Source organism: Nanorana parkeri, unplaced genomic scaffold (assembly GCF_000935625.1).
Source record: "Nanorana parkeri isolate BGI_ZX_2015 unplaced genomic scaffold, ASM93562v1 scaffold504, whole genome shotgun sequence".
Lineage (NCBI taxonomy): Eukaryota > Metazoa > Chordata > Amphibia > Anura > Dicroglossidae > Nanorana > Nanorana parkeri.
The window spans coordinates 386,477-392,449 of NW_017306772.1; the positions used below are offsets into that span (position 1 = coordinate 386,477).

Consider the following 5,973-nt stretch of genomic DNA (forward strand, 5'->3'; position numbering starts at 1 on the left):
CCGGCCAGCTCGTCACGCGGGAGGAAAGGGCTGGAGCGGAGAGCGCCGGAGGGACGGCCGACAACGGTGGAGAAGTCCAGCTGAAGAGGTCCGGCAGGGGCGTGGATCGCCTACCGGGCTTAAGTGTTGCCGGCCAGCTCGTCACGCGAGGGGAAGGATTCAAGTGTCCCCAGTCAGCTTGACACATAAGGGGAAGTATGTAAGTGTCCCCGGTCAGCCTGATGAGCAAGGGGAAAGGGTGAAATGTGGCCGGCCAGCTGGTCACGCGAGGGGATGGATTAAAGTGTCCCCAGTCAGCTTGACGCATAAGGGGAAGTATGTAAGTGTCCCCGGTCAGCTTGATGAGCAAGGGGAAAGGGTGAAATGTGGCCGGCCAGCTGCTCACGCCAGGGGAAGGATTCAAGAATCCCCAGTCAGCTTGACGCATAAGGGGAAGTATGTAAGTGTCCCCGGTCAGCTTGATGAGCAAGGGGAAAGGGTGAAATGTGGCCGGCCAGCTGGTCACGCGAGTGGAAGGATTCAAGTATCCCCAGTCAGCTTGACGCATAAGGCGAAGTATGTAAGTGTCCCTGGTCAGCTTGATGAGCAAGGGGAAAGAGTGAAGTGTGGCCGGCCAGCTCGTCCCGTGAGGGGAAATATTAAAGTGTTCCACGGTCGGCTTGACCCGCAAGGGGAAATATTTAAGTGTCCCCGGCCAGCTCGGCACACTTGGAGGACCAGTGTCGACAGTCAAACAAGTGAGGGACAGGGAGGCTTCTCCCTGTCTCCTTCCTCCCTTCCCCCTCCTCCTCCTCACACAGCTTGGTTACCGAGCTGGGGTTGGGTTTTCGACTGGATGGGGTATGCCTCACCCAGCACACAATGCACTGAGGTAAATGAATCCACCTAAAGGAACACTGAGCTTCAACCAGTGAGAGGCTGTAGCCATAAAAACCCCAACCAAAACAGGTGGGGCAATATAAATACTGAATTTTGGAGAACAGACCCACAGCATGATGTGGTCAACAGAAAAAAAAACACTGGAGCAAGCCACCAGGAGAACAAGTCTCTGGGGGAAACATTGGAAAATAAGAGAACTGATGGTTTACACATTAAAAGCACAAACCTTATATTCCCAACCATTACAATTTAGGAAATGAAGTTGCATGATAAGAAGAAGGTTCCCTGGCCAAGCAACCAATCTTGCTAACAAGATACTGTAATGCTCTGGACTACAAATCCCAGAGACGTCAAGCTTATCCCAAGGACGAGCCCAGCTGTAAAGCTTGGCAAAACTTTAATTTCTATTTGTTGTCTGTTCTTGCAGTAAACTTCAAGGAAACTGACTCAGTAGCATTAAAAGTAGTTTACTTGGCTAAAATGCTGTGTGTACAAACTTAGTTACAGGAAAAGCAAACAAATACATCAACAAGACAGGGTGCTACAAACTATAACATGCACCCACTACACTATCTTCTAGTACATGTATGATTTCTAGGAGGGGAAACACTGAAAATGTACTTAGCTTAGGTTGCAGGCTCCACAAATTCCGTGATGAGCAGGACTTGGCCTAGGAAGAATGGCTTCTCGTTGCAGTATCCTTTGTATGTCCTGGTCTTGAAGAAGTCCTCTCGTCTTGTGAAGCGCCCTCGTACTGTCCCACTCCTGTGAAGCCCTGGTCTGGTGAAGTGCTGTACTCCTCAACCTTTCAGCTACTCGCTTTTTATTGAGAGAAACTGGCCACACACTTTGGAACACCGCCCCCCCTTTCACCTTTATCCAAAATGGAATATAATGCATTTCACGTACCCACCTCTAGGTGGCAGCGTTGTACCATAAATTGCCATCAGTAGTCAAGATTTTGATTTGAATCTTGACCAGGCTAGGTGTGACTATTTACGATCACCATCCCATTGTGATACAAATCAATACAGGACAAGCTACACCATTGTGAAAAAAACAGTTTGGTCTGTTTAGGTGGCCCCTTCCATTGTATGAGCCCAGATTTCTATCAAAAAACAAACAAAACCTCCGTCTCTATTGCAAATCTATGTGTGTCTGAAAAAGTCCACTAAGATATATCGCAACACAGATACCCAAACAATATTAGAATAATCACTCATGAAAGTTTACCACAACCCCACACTGGTAAAAGGGGGTACCAAAAGAAAATAGAGGATGAAGAAAACCATCCACTTTAACACCCGGAGGTGTCTCTGGGGACTAACAGAAGAACACTGAAGGAACTGTCTATCTTTAAACTTTTATTGAATAGGACAGGGGCTTAAGGCATAAAAGAGCCTACTTCTGTGGTAGATGAGGGAGAAGGATGGAATTCCTACGACCATTCCACAGACCTGTGTTGAGGCAGGAGTATGTTTTAGCCACCCGTGGTGTTTTTTTAAACATTATGTTAATAACAGAGTAAAAGAGGTGACGTCCCTTAAAGGATAAACAAGTCAGATGTTCTTTAGATGCATAGTCAGTGTTCTATATACTTAGGCAGAGTACTTTGTGCACCTGTACAGACAGGGCCGGACTGGGACTAAAAATAGGCCCGGGCATTTTAGACTGAGCAGCCCAATCACGTGACCACCGACAGGCCCCATCCCTCACAAGAGGGGGCGGAGCCAAACATAGAAGCGCAATCGAGGGGCAGGGCCAGCCACTAGTAAGTACCGGAGGGCTACAGCTGACACACAAGCCTTGCTACAACCAATACACAAACCTTGCAACAATATAGGAAGCTCGCTATAGAGAATATCTGTAAAAAATAAGTCAAGGCAACTGGACTTGCTGTATTTTACTTGAAGACGTTTCACTGGTCATCCAACCAGCTTTCTCAATTCAGAAATTTCTAAATTGAGAAAGCTGGTAGGATGGCCAGTGAAACGTCTTCAAGAAAAATACAGCAAGTCCAGTTGCCTTGACTTATTTTTTTACAGATATGCCATGACCTGGATGAATGAGAACCTTCAAAGACATATTGCTATAGAGAATCGGATCTCACTGGCCCCCCAACCCCCATGGCATTCTCTGCACTAAAGTAGCTAACTCCTCATCCTCGGTGCCCGACCTGGTCTCCTGGTCATCTTCGCCGCCCTACTGGAGCTTCGGCGACGCCTCCTGCCTCCTCCGTCAGTGTCTATGCCCCCCGCATCTTCCGTCTCGGGGGCCACTCGACAAATTTTTTTCTCTCATGGGGGCCGTCTGCCACATTTCATACTTTAAAATAAAATGTAGCTGTATCCAGTTTAAGTAGTACAGACACCAATATACTCACAATAATCCTATTCATATCTGTAGCTTTAGGTGCGATTAGGGATTCCTGCATCAGAAACGTGTGTTTTACTGCAGCAGAAATCCCTAATCTGGCATTTACAAGTGACAGCTACCACCTATTGAAGTAAATGATCATGTACAGTTGCTGCATGTAAACGCCTGCACACCGCATGTAATGGAATGTGATTTGATTACATGCGGTTAGAAAACACTCTCCCTGGATGCACAATCGATGCGTCCAGGAAGAGTGATTGATTCCTAACCGAATGTAAACATATCACGTATCTTTACATGCGGTGTGCAGGCGTTTACATGCAACTTCTGTCACCTGATCGTTAAAGTGACATTAAACCCTCAGATTTTTTAACATAAACCAATGCTGTAATGTGTGCCTTACTGTAATCCATGGTAGTTTCCCTTCTCTTTGCTGCTCTTCCTTTTAAATCCTCATGTCTTCTCATGCTTGGTGAGAACTTCCCTTTGCAGCTGAGTGCCCCTTCCTGTAGTGCTGGTTCAGGTTGCAAACGTACACACAGACACCATGTATACATTCCAGAGACAAGGCAGTCTGCTGCAAAACAGAAGTTCTCCCCAAGCATGAGAAGACATGAGGATTTAAAAGGAAGAGCAGCAAAGAGAAGGGAAACAACCATGGATTACAGTAAGGCGCACATTACAGTATTGTTTTATGTTAAAAATCTGAGGGTTTAATGTCACTTTAACTTAGGTGACAGCTGCGATTTGTAAACGGCAATTTAGGGATTTCTGTTGCAGGAAAACGCAAGTGCCTGATACAAAAATCCCTAATTGCACCTAAAATTAAGGTGTGAATGCAGCCTATTACACTTCTGCTCCCCCCGGTAAAAAAAATACAACCCTTGTACATATATATATATATACACACGCACACACACAACCCCAGTCCGTGCCCCCCCAGCCCAGACCTTAGCAATCGTTTCTTCACAATCCTTTCGGCCAGCGTTCACTGAAGCGTTCGCTGGACGCAAGGATCCGAGTGTCGGCGCAGATTAGGCTACACGGTCTGCATTCGACAGAGATGTAGACCATGTCCGCAGCTGCGATCCCCCCTGTCAGCTCTCTCTTTCTCCTCCCGGCCGTTCTGTAGCTGACCGCCAATGTAACGAAAGTGTTCACAATGACCGCCAATGTAACAAACGTATACACCAAACACATGCTTAAACTTACCTTGTTCTTGCAGTCTTCAGGCAGTCAGGCAGTTTTTTCTTCCTTAGCGGGGGGGGCATCAGCATTGATTTGCATATGAATTAGTTGCGATATTTACATATTGATATGCAAATCACCGCGGCATATTAATATGTAAATATCCCGGCCGGGACAGGGGACAGGGGACAGGAACCGCACCAGCAAGCTGTGGAGAGAGCACAGAGTAGAGACTAGAGAGAGCTGGGTGAGGAAATGTTTTTCTGGCCTCCCCCACCAGCTCCCTCTAGTGTCTACTGTGTAGTAGTGCCGGCTCTGCTCAGAGCCGGCCATCAGGCATAGCGGACCGGCCCGAACACAATCAGGTTGATTGTGTTCGGCCCGGCCCACCGGGCAAGTGCCCGGTTTGCCCTATGGCCAGTCCGGCCCTGTGTACAGACATCAGTCCCATGCAAGACGCAAGCTTAGATATTTGTTGTAAGCCAGCATAACTAAATAACATGACTTTAGATATTTACTCCAGCCCCTCTACGAAATGGGTGGCCTAGCCTAATGGTGGAGTGAGCCCTCTTAAGGTAATCTACTCATTCTGACACAGTTTTGACATCATAATGTTACCACCAACACTGAACAGACAACCAGCCAAGTCAATTCAAACTGGCATTTAAGGTGGAACTCCAGCTGCCTGTCTGTGAAATCACAAAAGGTGAGCACAGCCCCAACCAGTCTAGTGATATTCCTGTTTAGGTGAGTGACTGGTGTATCCACATTGGGAATATTTCACTGTTTTACAAATTCTCTATTAAAAGATAAAAGTCTTGGCACTCTCACATGGGGCCCAGGACCCTTCAGGGTGTTCCCATTCTGCACCGAGAAATGTCTTAAATAGTAATTGTAGTGGAAAGGTCTTTGCAGATGTTGGAGTTTTAAAAGACCCCAGACCTGGAACAGCAGGTTGATCCTCCACATGCACGGTAATACACACTGCATCAATAAGGTTCAAAACAACAACAACCCCCTATATCAGGGGTAGGGAAACTCCAGCCCTCTAGCTGCGGTGAAACTACAAATCCTACCATGCATCTATCTCTGGGAATTATGTCTGTAATTGTTAGCATGTTGCAAAGCCTAATGGACAGGGGCTGTATGTCCATTTTGTTTAGGGGCTCAGGGGCTCCAAGATAACCTTATCTTGAAATGTGATTTTCGAGCACTGGGCTCTGCTTTATGGCTTTTTCCAGACCAGAGTGTACAGTGTTAGTTAGCTGTATTTCTAGGTCCATTCTCAATCTTTTGCCCATGATCTTGTACATCCAGTCCAGCAGGGTCTGGATATGGCCTCCAAAGCTAGGCTGAAGATATATGCAATTTATGCCTATGCAAATAGCTGATATATAGAGACCACCTCAAGGTGTCAGCAAGGAATCTTGATTGAAGTCACAGGGAAAAAAAAGCTTTTTTTGAACAGAGCTGAAGAAAAGGCGTCCAACCTCCTAGGACAATAGCAAAAAACTGTTGCATACTGAGTAG

At 46.6% G+C, this 5,973-nt stretch overlaps 1 long non-coding RNA gene across 1 annotated transcript in view; it reads left to right on the forward strand.

Annotated features, from left to right (window-relative positions):
* LOC108790799 overlaps positions 1-2,174 on the forward strand; it is a 4,980-nt gene extending 2,806 nt beyond the window's left edge. The window contains exons 2-3 of the long non-coding RNA XR_001941463.1: positions 1,606-1,612; positions 2,164-2,174. This is a non-coding gene — a long non-coding RNA (uncharacterized LOC108790799). The remainder of the gene's footprint in view (positions 1-1,605; positions 1,613-2,163) is intronic.
* Positions 2,175-5,973: the final 3,799 nt, after the last annotated feature.